Here is an 18,126-nt window from a genome sequence, read left to right on the forward strand (position 1 = left end):
GTGGGCTAAATCTTTAGCAAGTCTAAAAATTGCTCTTTGCTTCTCTCTCCACCCCTTAACACTCGAGGAGATAGATCTAGCGAAAATAAGTGATTGCCATGAGAATTATAGACTGTCGGTTTATTTCTTTTATTCACAGAGACATGTGTTACATGAGAAAGAAATAATAGTACCATTAGAAAAAGCTTTGTCAGCCACCCATTTCACATGGTCTGATATTTTCCCATTTAAGCCATCTACCTGACAAAAATACAGGGTAACAGGAATTACATGCTTGGAAACAGAGCAAAAGACTGATTGCATGATCACAGAATAATAGTTGTTAGAAACAGAAAGGTCTTAGAGATCATACAGCCTCACCTAATCTAACCAGCTCCTTTTAGGCATATGGAAACATGTCTAAATGTTTCCTTATGTGAGAGGAAGACAAGGACTCTCCATGGGTATATGTGCCAGAGCTGGTCTCAAAACTAGATTTTCTTCTTTCATCTAGTATTCTTTGCTGTTACCACTTTGCTTGATGGTTTACTATTCATTCTTAAAGAACTCTAATTCCAAAATCATTGCAAGGGCTCTTTCTGGGACCAATCGGTGTATTGTATGTACCTATTTACATACAGGTACAGACATACATGTATGCATGCATTATGCGTATTCATTACTCGGTCATGCACCCCCTGCCATTCACCTTAGGACTGGTAGTTTCTGGAACTCACAGAGTAGGGCTCTTTCAGGTACTTTGTTATTTGGATTGGTTTGATTTAATCATTGTAAACCAAGACCCAAACATTCCCAGGTGACAGATAACCAAGCTGTTTCTTCCCTTTCCTGTTCTTCCTACCTCCTTCCCCAGCTCCCACACTGAACCATCTTACAGAATTGTTTGCTTTTTCTGTTTTTAGTTTCTTTTAAGGTTTATGTACACAACAGATGAGAACAACTTCTGTGATCCAGAAAAAATTAATAATCATTTGTTTTGGCTCCCTGAGTATCTGGTTTTCCATAGGGAGTTCTTACTCAAATAAACATTTTCACATATTTCAATTAAAATTATAAATATATTTTACTTAACATAAATACAAAATATACAGGAATATGAAGTTGTGATATATGCAAGCTATGATTGTACAACAGTGATTTGTTCATAACATATGTCAGTTATTTTTGAAATTCACCTGTCATTCAAAACCTCATATCCATACAGAAGTACATTTCTCCAGTTGATTGTGATAAAAAGACATTCTCACGTGCTACTGAAAGTCTTTCACATGATAAGGAAAATATATCTCTATTTTCCCCTGTGGATTATCTATCTACACAGATTAATTCAATTTATATTCAACTGTACTATTATTTTGTTGTGAATGATCACTATATAGATTTTACTGAACATGACTCCCTAAAGTTTTTCCACATTAAAATATAAATTTCAATTTCTATATTATTCATAAAAGATGTCATTCTTTTATTTATCTTAACAGAAAGTCCGCAGTTTATTTTTGCTAAAATTTACAGATGGTATTTACTTTTCAAATATTTGACTTTTATCACTTTTCATCCTACTGGGAAATGCCCAAGATTAATGGTCAGGAAATCAGTGGCCTGATTATTAAGAGATTTGGATTCCATTGCCTTGTGGACTTTCATTTTGATCACAGAAAAAACACTACATTTTAATTTCTCTCTCCTTCTCGTCAGTAACTTTGCCTACACAGGTAGTCATAGAGTAGAAAACTTACCTTGAGTTAGCAAGCTGTGTCCATATTGTTTCTTAACCTTCTAAGTCAATGTCTATCCTTTCTTCACTTGATAAGCAAGTGATGCTTCCTGCATCTAAGTGTACTCTAAGGCAGTGTGTCTATCTGCTCCTATCTTGATGCTGATGACATGTGACATAAGGTTGATAAGACAGCCCCCCCTTTTTAAGATTTATTTATTTATTTGAGAGAGAGAGAGTTGGGGGTGGGTAAAGGCAAAGGCAGAGGGAGGAGAGAGAGACTCTCGAGCAGACTTTGTGCTGAGTGCAGAACCCTACATGGGGCTCAATCTTGTGACCCTGAGATCATGACCTGAGCCCAAACCAAGAGTCAGATGCTCAACTGAGTGAGCCACCCAGGTACCTCTAGACAGCCCCTTTCTTAGGGATAGGTGAGGAAGAAGACAGGAACATTGGTCCCCTGACCTCCTACGGTGCCATTTCAGAAGGCTGGAATGCAACTGAGATTGGAGAACAGTGTGAAATAAGTTTAGGGAGACTTTAAAGAGAGAGGTGATACAGAAGAACAAGTAAAGATGCTCTTGTCATAAAATACCTATGGAAAAATAGGGGGAAATTTGCATACCTGTAAGTATGGAAATCATACTGTGAAAGAACATGCCATAAGGCTAAAGTGGTCTGTGAAAAAGGAAGGGAAAACGAACTTTTCAAATGACCATTTCTGTTAGAAAGCATTCTAAGCATTAACATCACAAAATCATTGTACTGGAAGTGACTTGTCTCTGGGGCTTAGTAGCAATTCATTGTGCAGATGAGTCAACAAAAATCTAAAGTTCAGCGAATTCTCCCAAATCTCCGGACTTAATGGCATAGCTGGACATAGAATCCATTGCACCCTAAATATCAACTGTTTTCTTTTGTTTGCTGAGGAGAAAATAATCGCTAATCCACCCAAAATAATCATTCTTTGTAGAACAGAATAAATCCTACAAAGCAGAAAGAACATAGGTGGAAGCACTTTAAAAGAAAAGAAAACACGATAAAATACAAGCTGTTATCATGAAAATGATTATATGCCAAGGATAAGAATGTCTTTTATAGGGGCGCCTGGGTGGTTCAGTCGTTAAGCATCTGCCTTCGGCCCAGGGCGTGATCCCAGAGTCCTGGGATCGAGCCCCACGTCAGGCTCCTCTGCTGGGAGCCTGCTTCTTCCTCTCCCACTCCCTCTGCCTGTGTTCCTTCTCTCGCTGGCTGCCTCTCTCTTTTTCAAATAAATAAATAAAATCTTAAAAAAAAAAAAAAGAATGTCTTTTATAAGAAGAATTCTGAGGTTCTTAGGGAAAAGATTTATATTGTTATTTTTTTGTAATATATTACATATAGATCTAACTTATGTCCACTTATTTATACTTATGTACGTATACATATACATAAATACATACATAAGTATATATTTATGTCCACTTCCTATTTTCTTAAATCATGAGAGATGTGTGACTACAGATCTGTTTTCTTGAGCTTGAAACATGTGTTTTTCTTCTGCAGTTTTTAAAAACAAGATAAATAATCAATCAACCAATAAAATTTGCCCAGTTACAAAACTCATTATACCTTCCTGAATTTTACTTTTTATGGAGAGTCCATGTTTAAAGCATTTTTTAAAAAGCAAGGTAGTACAATATAAGATAGAATGCTCTTCCTTTCCAGACCAATTATTCACATGCCTATAGTCAGTCACAGAAGGGTTGCATAGTCACCCTTCTGTGTTTCTACGGAGTAAAACGATAGCTTTAAGAAGTCAGATATAGAAAACAATGAGGAATAGTCAATGTAATTAATACACTCTGGGATTTTCTTCTCATTTCACAACTTCTATTATCAGTGAAAGAATTCTTAGAAATATGCACAGATTAGTATTAACAGACATTTCAAAAGGGTTCATTATTACGAACCATTCTTCTAACCAGCTGTTCAGGAAATTTTAAATTTGGAATTCAGTGGTTTATAAAAGGATATGTTCTTACAACATTAACAAATAACAGATCTATCTTCATTTCCCATTACACAAATAATTGTCTAGAACTGTGAAGTAATTATATATATGATCCTGAGATCTTCGTAGCTTAAGGAATTTGGAAATAAAGGTCAATGGCTTGATACCATAGTGCTGGGATGAATGCATTGCTCAAAAATATGGTCCAAGTCAGAAAAATGTCTCTTCAGAAAATACCCAATGTGGCACAGTTCACAAAGCCAAGTGCTCTGTCATGAATTTATTTCTAAAGCAGGATTCCACCTCAGCACATTTTCTAAATGTAAGTATTTCTCGCTTTCAAAATATGGGAGACACATTCCTAAACTGTAGTGGTGGATAAAGTTTTATGGAAAGGATGACCATATAACAATACTATAATGGATGTAATCGGATGAAAGGTAGATATTAAACACCAGTGCTTCAAAACTGTCTTACACAAGTACTGTTTAAATTTTTGTGAGTCACCTTATATCTTTTCTCTTTTGCCTACCCAATATGGATTATGTGGAAGTCTGTAGAATAAAGTAAGATACTTTGACCTCTGCATTTCATTGACAGACCACTTGCTAGTGTTGCAAAGCTGGTCTTAGCGGTGTCTGATTTATAGCAGGCATCTGGCTGAGGTAAAATCAGAAGAAAAGAAAGCTGTCAGAGATGAGAAGAGAACTAGGGGTAGTTGAGTTTTTAGAAGAGTTAAAATACACACTGGGGGCAGTAAATAGAATATTACATGCTGTGGAAAAGAAAATCACTAACATTAACAGCAAAGTGAAAGGAGATGACAGAGAACAGAAAGCAAAATCCAAAGGGTAAATTGATAGCATTTCAGTGAGAGGCTGGGGGTGGGGAAGGAGTAGGAGGCAGAACAATAAGATATATTTGAAGAAAAATTGTTGAAAATAAAATTTGGACATAGATTTAAAATATTTACCACAATCCAGAAATAAAATTAAGTTTGAAACACCAATATAACAGTAAATCCTTGTAAAACATAGCAAGTTTTACAAGGAGGGAGAAAAATTCTACAATTATCTAAAATTATGAAGAGTTTCTGTGATGATGAAACAAAATTCAGACATCCTTAGATGTTCTCTTTATAACACTGAACACTAAAAGGAATTAGAAAATTGGTTCCTGGTTACGGAAATTTTAGTTCTGTGAGCTAGAGTCTGTATGAATCCAAGTTGGTACTCGTGTGAGAAGTCAACACAAACTCAAAGTCCATACGACAAAAAAGTCACCCAAAAAGAAAACAAAGGGCCTTAACATATAATACCTAAACAAGAAGGTAGAAATAAGATCAGGTGTAATAGTCATAAAAATAAACACAGGTCAAAACTCCACACTGAAAGACAAACAGATCCAACCGTATGCCACCCACAAGAAATCGACCTAAAACAAGACACAACATTTAAAAAGAAAATACTGGGTAAAAATGTAACAGGCAAATAGAAGATGAAGCAAAGTCATCGTGGCTATATTCTTTTCATGCAAAATAACATTAAAGACAAAGTGTCCTAAATGAGATAGCAGGGCCATCAACAGTTGGAAGATACGAATCCCACTATGAAACCTCTACATGAGGACTAGCATAGTACAGAAACACATAAACACCAACAATAACAAGAAAAAGGAGAACTCTATGGGAATCTAATTGCTGTGGGTGACATTCACATATCTCCTTCCATCTTTGCCATCTGAAATTTCTTTTTTAAAATATTTTATTTATTTATTTGAGAGAGACAGAGATAGTGAGAGAGAGCAGGGAGGAGGGGGAGAAGCAGATGCCCCACTGAGCAGGGAGCCCCGATGTGGGGCTCAATCTCAGGACCCTGGGATCATCACCTGAGCCAAAGGCAGACACTTAACCAACTGAGCCACCTAGGCACCCCGCAATATGAAATTTCAAAAGGAAATGATTCGCACTATATAATTAATAAGGTTTCTTTTAATATATTTATTCATTCTCATTAAACAACTATTGGTATCTATAGTAAGCACATGATGCATTCACTATGCTCCCCAACTTTCAGACTAGTTGGAAAGAAAGACAGGCGATTATAACACAAGAGTTAATGGGTTTGCACCAGGTGAGTTCGGAGCCTCCCGGGGAGGACATAATCCACTCAGTGTCAACCAACAGGTGTCAGGGAAAGCATCCTGAGAAACAGGACATCTGCACTGAAACATGAAGGAGTTGGCCACATGAGTATACAGAAAAGCAACAGGATGAGACAGCAGCATTACCAACAAGTCATGTTGGGGAAACTGGGTAATGATTTTGTGGAAAACACCCAACAGTTCCTCAGCTCACAGCATGTTACAGAGTATTAGATGGGAGTAAAGAGCTAAATGCTTTTTAAAATGATGAAAAATCTTCAGAGAAGTAGAAAATGATTTCAGTTGAACTTTCTAAGCATAAAAAAAGTGTAAAGTAAAAAACCTTTTAAACAAAAATAATTATAAGACAAAAGGAAAACTAGAGGGGCAATTATAATAAATAGGCTAAAAGTATTATTTTTTTAGTAAAGAACACTGACACGTCAGAAATAAAACTGCAAACATTATTGAACAATAGATAAAGGACTCGAAAGAATGATTCACAAGTAAAAAAATAATAAACATATATGAGTGTTTCTATGTGTCAGACATTAATCCATTGAGTGCTCTCAACCACCCTATGAAGTAGAGACTATTTTTATCTCCGTTTTACAGATAAGGAAACAGAGACACAGAAAGGTTACAAAACTTGCTCAGGGACAGGTGGCTGGTGAGTGTCAGAGCTGGAAGGGGAAGCCATGCAGTCCGGCTCCAGGTTCTGTGACTTTCCAATTCTGTGCTACTTCTCAAGGAATATGCATGTCCAAAAACCAAACCCAAACCCAAATCATCACCTTCCCAGTAAAGAGAGAAAGGAGACTTCAAACTTCAAAAGAGAAGTCTTTTTCTGTGGTGAACTGACTCTTATTGCCTCTACAATAAAAACATATAAAAAATAGTCCTAGATGGCTAACCCAGTGTATAATTATGACTCGAAAGAAATTCTAAGGATTAATAGTAACTTAAACTCTTGAGCAAATAAATGAGAATTTAATGACTTTTTTTTCTTTGAACTTTGCTGAAGTCAATCCAAGAGATCTTTATGTAGTCCAAACTAAGAGCCAGACACAAAGCCGGCCTACCACACAAGCCCACAGAGCTGACGCAAACACCGATAGCTGCTTCAAGCCAGCAAACACACTTCCGGTGACACATCAGTAGCCTTGCTATTGTATTTTGGATGCATTATAAAGAAGTCAACTGCTTAGCACTTGGAAAACTGATTTAGAACTAAATTGGGAGAGTGATGAACTAAATTCCATCAAATCTAAATATATGGTCTATAGCCCATAGATCACGGATCGTGATCAGGATATCATACCGATGGACATAGCATTGCCTCACAGCCATTAGCATGAATAAGATTTCTATAATTCTTAATATTTGCATATCCCTAGCTAGTAATAAAATTCATCTCTCATAAAATTCAGAATGCTGCTGCCAGGTCAAATTCGTAATCCATTTTTTAAAAGATTTTTAATTATTTTAGAGAGAGAGAGAGCAGGGGGGAGAGCAGAGGGAGAGGGAGAGAGAGAATCGCAGGCAGGCTCCATGTCGAGTGCAGAGCCCAACGAGGGGCTCGATCTCACGACCTTAAAATCATGACCTGAGCTGAAATCAAAAGACAGACATTTAACCAACTGTGCCACCCACGCACCCCTAAATTTGTAATCGATTTGAGTTTTATATATTTTACTCCACTTGAATACTATAAAACCAAGAAATAGATGGAGAATAAAATGAAAGAGTAAGTATATAGCACAACCTTGCATTAATTTATAGTTCTTAAAACAAAACATGGGGAGATGGGGCAAAGAGTAAAACAAGCGGAAGTATATGCCATGACAGCCCAAGAACTGTACTGTGGCATCCACCCAGCATGTAAGTAGAGTGAAACCGATTCCATTTTTTAAACTAACCTCCCTACGGTCCTATTCCCTCCAAATGCACTGTGTTGTTGTGTGTATACTTGTCACCTTCCCCCAAATTCATTCATTCATCTGATTTCATCTGTTCACCATCCTTTATACATGAACAAAAACAGATAATCTCTCAGGGTAATAAAAAGAATTAGTTCTTGCCTCCTTACTTACCCTTCCCTAACCAGTACTCTTCCAGTTCACCAGATACTGGAAGAGATCCTATATTTCCAGTTGCCTATTAGAGGAAGAAGACAAGATTCAGCAATGTTGGAAACAAAATACTGGTCCTCCAAAGATGTTCACATCCTTATCCTCGAATCTGTGAATGTATTACTCCACAAGGCAAAAGGGACTTTGCAGGTGTGATTAAGTTAAGGGTTGAGATGGGGAGATTATCCTGGATTATCCAGGTGGGTGCCATGTAGTAGTCTCAAGAGTGCTTGTAAGTGAAAGAGAGAGGCAGGAGAGTCACAGTTGGAAAGAAAAGGTGATGACAGAAGCAGAGATAGGGGTGAGAGAGAGGGGGTGGGGGGACAGTACAGATTCTACCTTATTGGCTTTGAAAATGGAGGAAAGGTCCCATGAATTAATGAATGTAGGCAGCTTCCAGAGGCTGGAAAAGGCAAGAAAACAAGATTTCCCCCCACAGCTTCTGGAAGGAACTTGGCCCACCCAATACCTTGATTTCGGTCCAGTGAAACCCATTTTGGATTCTGGACCTCTAGAACAATAGAAGAAATTTGTGTCATCGTAAATGACTACTTTTGTGGTAATTTGCTAGAGCAGCAATGGAAAACTAACTTGAGCATTCACCATTCACACACATGCACCTGTCCAAGTCAGAAATCACCACACGGTAGATCCTTTCTAAATCATATTAGTTCCAGCTCCCCCAAGTCACACCGATTTATATATACAAATCACCTTGCAATAGAAACACCCTTGAAGTTATTCTTCATGCCCCCCCCAAAAGAAATATCCATCTTCTTACAGAAAAGACTAGGTTTAAATGTTAATTTAAATTTTAATCTCTCTGAGTGAGAGAACTGCCATTTCTAATTGTAATGACGTATTGTCATATAGACTCATCCTGTTTTCTGCAGCTCCTATCGTCTCACAGGAAGTACTTCTTGTACTAAAGCAATTATGAATGAATAGGATTTAGTCAGAAATTAGATAATTATTAGTACATTAGTATTGCCCCTTTGGGCATATTCGGAAATTTAATCATATTGCTATTAAATATTTTTAAATCAATTGTTTAGTTAAAGAATTGCCTAGTTACAAAAATCAATAATTGAATAAAATAAATTTCTTTGAAATGGTCAAATAAATTAAAACTACTAAATGGCTATCGATGGTGCATATTTTTACAACATAAGTCTCTTATTAGACATTTCCCTAGCATAATCAAATTTATATTGCATTATAACAATGATAACTGTTAATGAACACTGATTATGTGTTAAGCATTTTACATGTATTCTGATTCATCTACACTTTACATCTAATTTTTACAGCAACCATATCTGATAGGTGGTATTATTTCCATTTAGGTGATGAAGAAAGTAACATCCAAAAAATAAAATCATATAGTAAATGGCTGAGCCTAGAATCGAGTTTAGGTATTTCTGAACTACCTATTCACCTCTACACAGTCTCTTATGTAAATATTTTTAATTAAGATATAATGTTTTATTAGAAAGTACATTTTGAATTGAGGCTATATGAATCCTCCTTTCTGCTTCCTAAACATCTGTCCACAAATCCTTTCCAAATGTTTATTTTAGTGCATGTAGGGATAAGTCAAAAGGAGACCAATAAAGTTGAATATCTATGACTCTGATTGGCTCTTTTTCATCCTGATAAGCCTGAGTTTAGAATTAGAAGTTGAAGCAAATCCTCAATTATCTTTCCTTGGTCACTACAGAGATCAAACTTGAGACAGGGTTAGGTATCGATCTGAGCAAGCAGGGAAAGGGATGAACTTTAAGGGAAGAGAGATGTAAAGCAAGGACCACTGCCCTAATTTTCTACTGATCTATTCTGCTCCAGGGCATGAGAGTTGGTGTCATGCTTCCATCACAGTGTCCTCTTGTTTAAATCTGTATCTCAGGTATACAATTAAGGTATTTGATAATTTCTCTTCTTAAGGCTTCAGTCATGCATTCAGTAAGCATTCCTGCCCATCCACTGTGGGTCAAGCACAGTGCTCGAGGCTGGGCACAAATTATATAAAGTCCTGCTCTACTTGAAGAGAGAAGAAAAGAAAAAGACCAAAGAGATCCTCAAGAAATACAGTATTCTAAGCAGTGTTGATCTGGCCTTATCTCAAAAAACAGAAATACAACAGGTTGCATCATTTCAACATGCTGACTTCTGAATAAAACAAGCTCCCAGATGGCTGGTCCTGCAAAGGAAGTTGGCTTGTCTGAAGGCACACCAAATGTAGCCCTCCTTAGAAGGGGAAGCTTGAGGAACTTGGTGGCACACGTTCCGTATCCCCACCCCCCAAAACGCACTTATTTATATCGAGGTGAAATAAACGAAGATGGATCAAGCCCAGTCCTATGTGATGGGGTTAAAAAGCCCCTTACAGGTAGCCTGCCATGAGGCTCAAGTTCCCTTCAGATTTCCCCCACTTCTGCCACCTTCGGCCAAAATGTAAGCCCCCCAGCCCAGGGCAGAGCTAAGTTAATTTTATAAACCTGTTCTACTCCAGGCTCTGTCTTGGGTTCTTACCAGCAGGAGGCAAACCCACAAGCAGATTAACCATCCACTCTGGACCCAGAAAGCCCAACATTTAACCTATTTCTGACACTCATTTTTGACTTTAGGCAAATTGCCTAACTTTTCTAAGCCTCTTTCTTCTTCCCTACGTTGTGAGAATGATAACAGAACCTACAGATTGCCTGTGAGGACGGAAGGAAATCTTATAAAAGTAGAGTTTACAGAATGTCTTGCACATAGTAAATAATAAATGCTCGCTAGCTTCCAGTCACTCTAGGTGTTATTACATCTCCTAAGTGTAATCGTCCAGATAATCCGAGCTGATACAAGTCTGGGAATAATAAAAGTTATGAAACCTCCTAAGGCTCGAAGCTATAAGTAGAAAGAATAGGACTTGACTCTGATCCACCTACACCTAAAGCCTTTTGTATGGATATTCCATTCCTCGTTAGAAATCAGGTATCCACCATGTTTCCTGCAACAAGGAGAACATGATAAATCACGAAGGAATGGGTAACTATGCGCTGAGACTGAGGCAAAGAAGTTGGCATAGTCCTACTCATATGGCCACAGAGATGAAGAAAATATATGAAGGAGGAGAAATTACCAACGCAATGTGTATGATAGTCAAAGTGTGCCTTGGCACTAGCTGATGAATCAGCAGTTTTTCACCAGCAAGCAACAAGGTAGAACTCTGAAAATGTAAAGCTCATGAAAATCACCCTCGTGTATTACGATAGGGACAGATCGATTCTGTTTCCCCCCCCCCAAAATATTCCTCATGGTTTCCCCTTTTCTGCATTATTTAGGTAAAATCATGAAACCGTCACTCAGTTATGTAACACTTTTCATTTCTCTATATGCAGCATCTGAGCAGTGGGCATGGCACAGAGAACCCTGGTCTGGGCCAACCAGGTGGTAAGGACGGGGGGGGGGGGGTGGGGGGGCCCCCCCNCTACGTCTTGTCTCTGCTGCCCCGTGGCTGCCTACCACAGGCAAGAAGAAGGGTCCTAGATTTCCTCATCTGTGATCCATTCCACTGCTGCTCTGCTAAATACCTATGCATTGCTAAGTACTTCTGCTAAATACCTCTACTAAGTACCTTTATTTAGGTGTTAACTAACCTCTAAATAGAGTTGTTGCTATATTCATTTAGTTTGAATATAGTATTCTTTCTCTTTGAGTATCCTTCTATTTGAATTCCATCCTTTTCTTCTTAGAGTCTCTATTCCAGAAAATCCCCTGAGTTTATGTCATTCTGCATTATCCCATGTCTCCCTGAGTTGCTGCCTTTTTGATATAACTTCTTTTCCTCACTCATTATTCCCTACTGTACTCCTTTTTTATTCCTACGGCTTCACTACTGCTTTTCCTTTCCCCAGACTCCCTGTGATTGCCGTTTCCAAATCTCCTTCATGCACGGCTCAGCTACTAGTGGACAGGTCCTTTGTGAGAAGAATGTCATCCTCTTTCTGTTTTTTTTTTTTTTTTTTTTGGTAGGCTGGAACTTGAGAAATGCCAAACAAATGTAATCACTTCTCAACCGCAGACAGAGTCATCAAGCTCAGTCTGTGATTAGCAGCAAACAGGAGGGCCTCTGAAAGGCAGTGCAGGAACAAATGAGTCAAAAAGGCCACCAGCACCTCTAAAACCGTCAGGACCTCCAGATTACACAAAAATGACTTCATCTGGGGTCGAAGCAAATTGTTGGTAGATGGAGATGACTCAGGCACACTAGCTTCGAGTCTGTCTTTCCTGAAAATGGTCTACTTTTTTCTCTCATAGGCTTTGTAAAATTCCATACAAAGCCAGTTCATGGGCCCTGAACTGTTTTGTTTAGTTCCAAGTATGCTGTTGGCAGTCAACAGGGCAAAAATGAGCAACAGTAATATCACGGAGATGACGACGCTTTCATAACCTGCAGCTTCGAGAAACACCTCCTTGGCATACCCACCTTTAAGTTTGTGGATAGGCAGAAGCAGGGAAGTTAATGACTTCCTGACTACGACTTTAAATCATTTCTGTGCTAGTTGCATTCTGGAATGGCCAGAGGTTTCTGGATCTGTTTTTATGAATTTCCCAATGTTTTACTCTCTTTCCAACTTTCACCTCTCCTAAGGTTAGCATGAGGCAAAGGATATTAAAAGAAAGCCCAAATCATCAAATTCTGACTCTCACCAACTTAGGCAGCTTTTCTTCTACCAATCACCCTTTTCCTCTGAATAATAAAATATATTTAATTTAAGCCTTTGTCTTAAAGAAATTCAGTCTCTGAATTTACACAAACTCTTTTCAAAGACTTTAAGTCTTTGTTTAAAGTGCTTTCTCTGCCCAAGTCTACAAACAACAGATCCTTTAATATGTTGTTTTTTTCTTTGGAACTTAATGGCTGATTGGCTTGATCAAAGAAGGGAAACCACACCGATTCTACATACTTTCTTTACTGAACACTTTTTTGGAAAATTTAAGCAATCGAGGGAAAAGAGAAAATGATGAAATAATGTAACATATTGCTCGGTAAATACCTGCCTCTTCTGGAAGTAAGTTCACTCTTTTAGAGCAGTGATGTACTTAGAAAAATTCCACTTAAGAAAATGAACGCTTTCAAAATGTTGTGGTCTTTAATCATTTAATCTTGGGTAGGAAGACAAGAGTGCTAATGTTCAGCAGAAATGTTAAGAATCCAGGTAGGATACTGTTTTTCTTACCAAAGCTATAGGTTCTTCTAATGTGCTCTAAAATGAAAGGTAATTGGCATCTTGGTCACACGTTTGTACTGTCCCAAATACTTTCTGGTTACTGTCCCCATAAACGTAGGGACACTAGAAAATGCTCTATACATTTCGAACAGTCTTTTAAATATAGAACAGGGATGTTTATAAGTTAAAGTGTAATAGTTTTAATGTATCAAAACTTTGACTCAGTCAGGTGCTGGGTTATTCTCTCTGTCACCAGCAAGGTGCCCTCTGTGCCCTTTGCATATAAATGCAGACTGTAACTTCAAAAGAAAAAGATGATGTCAGTTTCCTAATGAAATGCCGGTACTAGGATCGGTCCAAAGAGTGGATGTAATTGAATAGTCTGCCCTGCTTAAGATACACGTGAAGTACATAGTTAGTCAGTCTCATCATCCCTTAATTTATTTAAACTTATTTATCTTTACAAATCTGGCATCGACATTTGTTTCTTTTCTCTCAGATTCAAAACCCAATCCTATAAGTGCATCATCAGTTTATGCTGTTTATTTCACTCCTGTTTTTAAAGGGTGAAGTGTAAAAATCACCCTTTAAATGTTATTCAGATTAAAACTTGCTCTTTCCATGCACATTAAGACAGTGACATCTGTGAACAACAAAGAATTTAATTAAAACTTGCAAACAAAAGTCTTCCTAGACCAATGATATTTAAACTCAAGTGTAAAAGAAGGTGAAAGGAGTGAAGTTGGGGGGAGTGAAATGTAAAAAGGCAATTTAAAAATTCAGATATTGGGCTTCATTGTAAAATTCCATATGAAGCTTTAAAATAGAATCACTTCCCCAGACTATTCCTTTTAGGCACCAAAAGCCTTGGGCAGATGGACAAGTCATTTCAACTTAGTGTGACCTGCCACAGTATTAGGACAACTCACCTGAAAGGGAAGAACTCAGACTATAAAGTTAAGTGTCTCTTTGTCTTTAAATATTATTTTTAAAATTTTAGACACAGCATGACAGCTGCAGGTTATCAACCACTAACCTGGAGCTGAGCATCAGTTTCCATCTCTTAAGTCTAACGGTTGTCTGCATAACCATATCTACCCTGATTTCACCCAAAGAATCTCTTAGCTTCATCAGTTTACAAAATGGCAACAGATACAGTGTGAATATGGAAGGAGGGCCATCACACAGAAATGCTCCTCATGTGCCCTTATTTGGGAATAGGAGGAATATAAAGCATTTCTAAGAAGGATATGTTCGTGCTTTCCCAAAAATGAGTGGCAGAGCCTTTCCTAACATTTTTGCAGAAGCGGTTATTCAATTTTTATTATTATCTGAAACTAAAATTCTAGATGGACAGCTGAGATCAAGACAGCCAACTTCATAGGTATTTAACATTTGCCATCATGGCTGATACACCGTGGATGACCATTAAGCATTTTTCAAATGAATTTGTCTAGAAATAATAGTGCAAGATTCAATGCCCATCTTTTGATGGTTCCTGTTGACAGATTTTGTTACTTTCCCTCTCCTACCTCTTTTTAAAGGGTAGAAAACAAGTTCCAAATTCTGCAACAGAAGTTATTTAAGCAGCCCAGAGATGTGAAAGTTGGGATTAAAGCTTCCAGGAGGGAGCAAAAATAAACTTCTTGCCTGTGAACCTGTGAGTCTCCCACAATGAAATCCAGCTCATCACCAAAAATGCTCCGCAGGATACCACATGAGCAAGTGAAAATTAGAACTGCACAAAAATGTTTGCTTGAAAAGTGAAACCAGTCAACCTTGGGCTTTCTGCCAAATTAAATTTCTGCCAGAAATTCTCCTGTTATTACATATCTGGAGAAAGCAATTAGAAAAATATTGTAGCTAAAAAATTCCAGATACATTCATGTCTCCATCACACTTTGGCACAGAAGAAAACAGTACCCTCCCCAGCCCAGTGGGCCAAGCACAGGAGTACAGGCAGAACATGCAAACACTGATACACACACATTTTTCCTTGGAGGACCATCTAATCACAAGCAGTATCCTGTTTGTTTTGTGAGATCTAGGAGGAGGACCTCAGTAGGCTTTCAGGGTATCCCAGTGCACTTCTGAGTCGGAAGCTTGCCAAGGAAAGCAGATGTGCCAGAAAGCCGTAGGTCTCACTCACCAGCAGTGCAGGGCCTGAGGAAAATGTCATAAACCTCACCAAGCCTGACACTTGCCATTACAGAGAGTATCTCAGAAGGAGGAATTAAAAATGCTCATGCTTTACAGCACTCTTTGCATTGTTCTTTATAAAATCTCAAACCTGAGTACGGAGTTGGTGAGTAGCTTAGACCGGGTACAAACAACACTCATCTATCATGACCAGTCTCCTGAAAAATTCCTGATACCTGACCATGTATAGTCTCCTGGGCCTCCCTAGTCTTCTGTTTTTGTCTTACCACACTCACTCCATCAGCTTTCGGTTTCATCTATATTACGCCCAGTGCCTATCTCTGGTGACTACTTAAGTCCTAACTGTACACTGCCAAACCTTTTAAAATTCAACATATCCTTTTTTTTTTTTTAAGTATTACCCACAAACTTGTTTCCATTCTCAAATTTTCCAGTTGTATATTAGAATAGACAACACCTGGGATTGTCAGGAATAATGGTGAATGTGATAAGGAGTCAATATATATATTATATTATGTATTACATATACAGAGAGGCAGCCTTGGGATGGAAACAAAAATCATACATTAGGGGAAAATGTTGAATTGGTTTTTGGTGAGGTGAATTTAGCTCAAGAATGGGGACAAGTGAAACAAGGGGGGGGTCAATGGAAGCTGTACCATTGCAGCTGACAATGGGGTCCTGCTGAGGGAACATTAGGTCTAACATGGTTCCTTTAAGCACTTAGACCCATCCCTGAAGCCTGGAGCCAGGCGCCCTTAACTCCAGGCCTCCAACTCTCCTGAATTGTTCTTGGCCTTAGTTTGAAATGCATGCCCGAGTCTATCACAGGCTCCAGTCCTATCTTGTTTCTAGTCCTCTTTACTTCTGACTTTGCCACTTATTTTCCTGTTTATTTTAGCTCCATCCCTCAAATATGATGCATTGCACCTTTCACTGGCTCATGATCTTTTGCTTTCTTTTATTTTTTTAAAGATTGATTTATTTATTTGAGAGAGAGAATGAGTGCATGAGTGAGAGGGCCAGAAGGAGAGAGAATCTCAATCAGATGTCTCGCTGAGTGGGGTCCTGAGATCATGACCTGAGCTGAAATCAAGAGTTGGATGCTTAACTGACTGAGCCACCCAGGTGTCCCGATTTTTTGCTTTCTTTTCAAGTTTTTGGATTCTTCTTTGCCTTTGCTGCTCAGATTCCCTTGATAAACAGTCTGGTCCCTACAGCCCCATCTTTCAGTGCCTCCCTCCCTCTGAGTATTCTCTTTACATCTTCACTCAGACACTGCAAGTGGACCCAAAATACAGAGCAGTGAGGCAAATAAAAGCAGAGAAGCAGATGGGCAGACTGGGTTGAGGAGGGGACGATTACGCTGGGGGCCACGATCAGTTTCAGTAGAAAATAAAGAAAACTGTGGTCTATATGTCGAGAGTCCAAGAACTAAGTCAAAGCAATGACGAGGTTCAATAAGTGGCTGGGAGCAGCTCCATCAGAAAAGAGACAGAGTCATTAGGATTGAGGGTAGTCGAAGAGTTCGATTTCTTGAAGTAATGTGATGTTGACATCAAGAATAATAGGAAGGTTATTAGGTTATTAGTGTCAAGTGCTGGAATTATTATAATAGAAAGAGGGCACTTAATAGCTTTCTACAACTCCAGAGAGGACAGAAATTTAATTTGAGCTGAAAAGTGCGTCTCTGCAAGGTAAGGATGCCTTTAACAACAGAACACCCTATTAAATCAGGTAGCTGATTTTCTTGCTTAAACAGTTTTTAGTGTGGTGTTTTTTTTTTTTGTTTTTGTTTTTGTTTTTGTTTTTTTTTGAATGTTCAGCGTCTAGGAAAACTTAGTACTTTATTTTCTTATCTTGCTCTCTGAGAAAGAGATAATGGTTATTATGTTGTACTAGCCTCATACGTTAAACAACAATAATAATGACAGTAATAGCAGAAGCTTATACGACATTTGCTATGTACCAGGCACTATTGTTTAAGTCATTTTACAAATATGAATTTTTTTAATCCTCAAAACAACTCTATGAGGTAGATATTAATAGTATCTCCATTTTCAGATGAGGAAATAGACACAGAGATGTTAAATAATTTGCCTGAAGTCATCCAGTTGGTAAGTGTAAGAGCCAGAATTCAAACCCAGGCAGTCTGGTTCCAAAGTCTGTTTAACTAACTAGAGTTCAGCTGATAGTATTTTCTGATTTCCCAATGAAGTGTTATCTGGGGTTCATTTGGAACCTCTTCTGGCCCTAGGAGATGGTGTTTGTTTGGTTGTGATAAACTGAGGACACTGTATACATCTTAAGGATAATTTCAGTTTTAGAGTTAAGGAATATATGCCTTAGATAGGAGGTCTTTAATAGACATGAGATAAAAAAGAAGGAAGAGGAAAGATAAGGAGAGAGAACATGTTATATTATCTGAGAAATCTTTCTGATTTCAAGAACTATTCAGATTGATTAAAATGTAAAGATGGTATCAATAATGAAATTTTATACATCAGCTCCTGCAACTTTTAAAATAAACCTATCCATGGGGAAATAATCCCATAGAAAATGTTTATGTTTACTATTATTCCTGTTGTTATAAAAATGTAGTTTGGCACTTTCTCAATACAAATGTTTACAAAGTTTTGTGTCAGGCTCTCCACACAATGTTATGCAAAGAATAAAAAGAAATGTCATTGTGGATGATATTGTGGTTATTGGCCTTTGTCTGAAGATTAGTCTTCTTTATTTGAACATCCAAATGCACTTTGA

At 38.0% G+C, this 18,126-nt stretch overlaps 1 protein-coding gene across 2 annotated transcripts in view; it reads right to left on the reverse strand.

The window, feature by feature from the left end:
• XIRP2 (xin actin binding repeat containing 2) overlaps positions 1-18,126 on the reverse strand; it is a 286,390-nt gene that overhangs the window by 49,173 nt on the left and 219,091 nt on the right. The window lies entirely within an intron of this gene.

The sequence above is a fragment of the Ursus maritimus genome, unplaced genomic scaffold (genome assembly GCF_017311325.1).
Source record: "Ursus maritimus isolate PB19 unplaced genomic scaffold, ASM1731132v1 scaffold_1, whole genome shotgun sequence".
NCBI classification, from domain to species: Eukaryota; Metazoa; Chordata; class Mammalia; order Carnivora; family Ursidae; genus Ursus; species Ursus maritimus.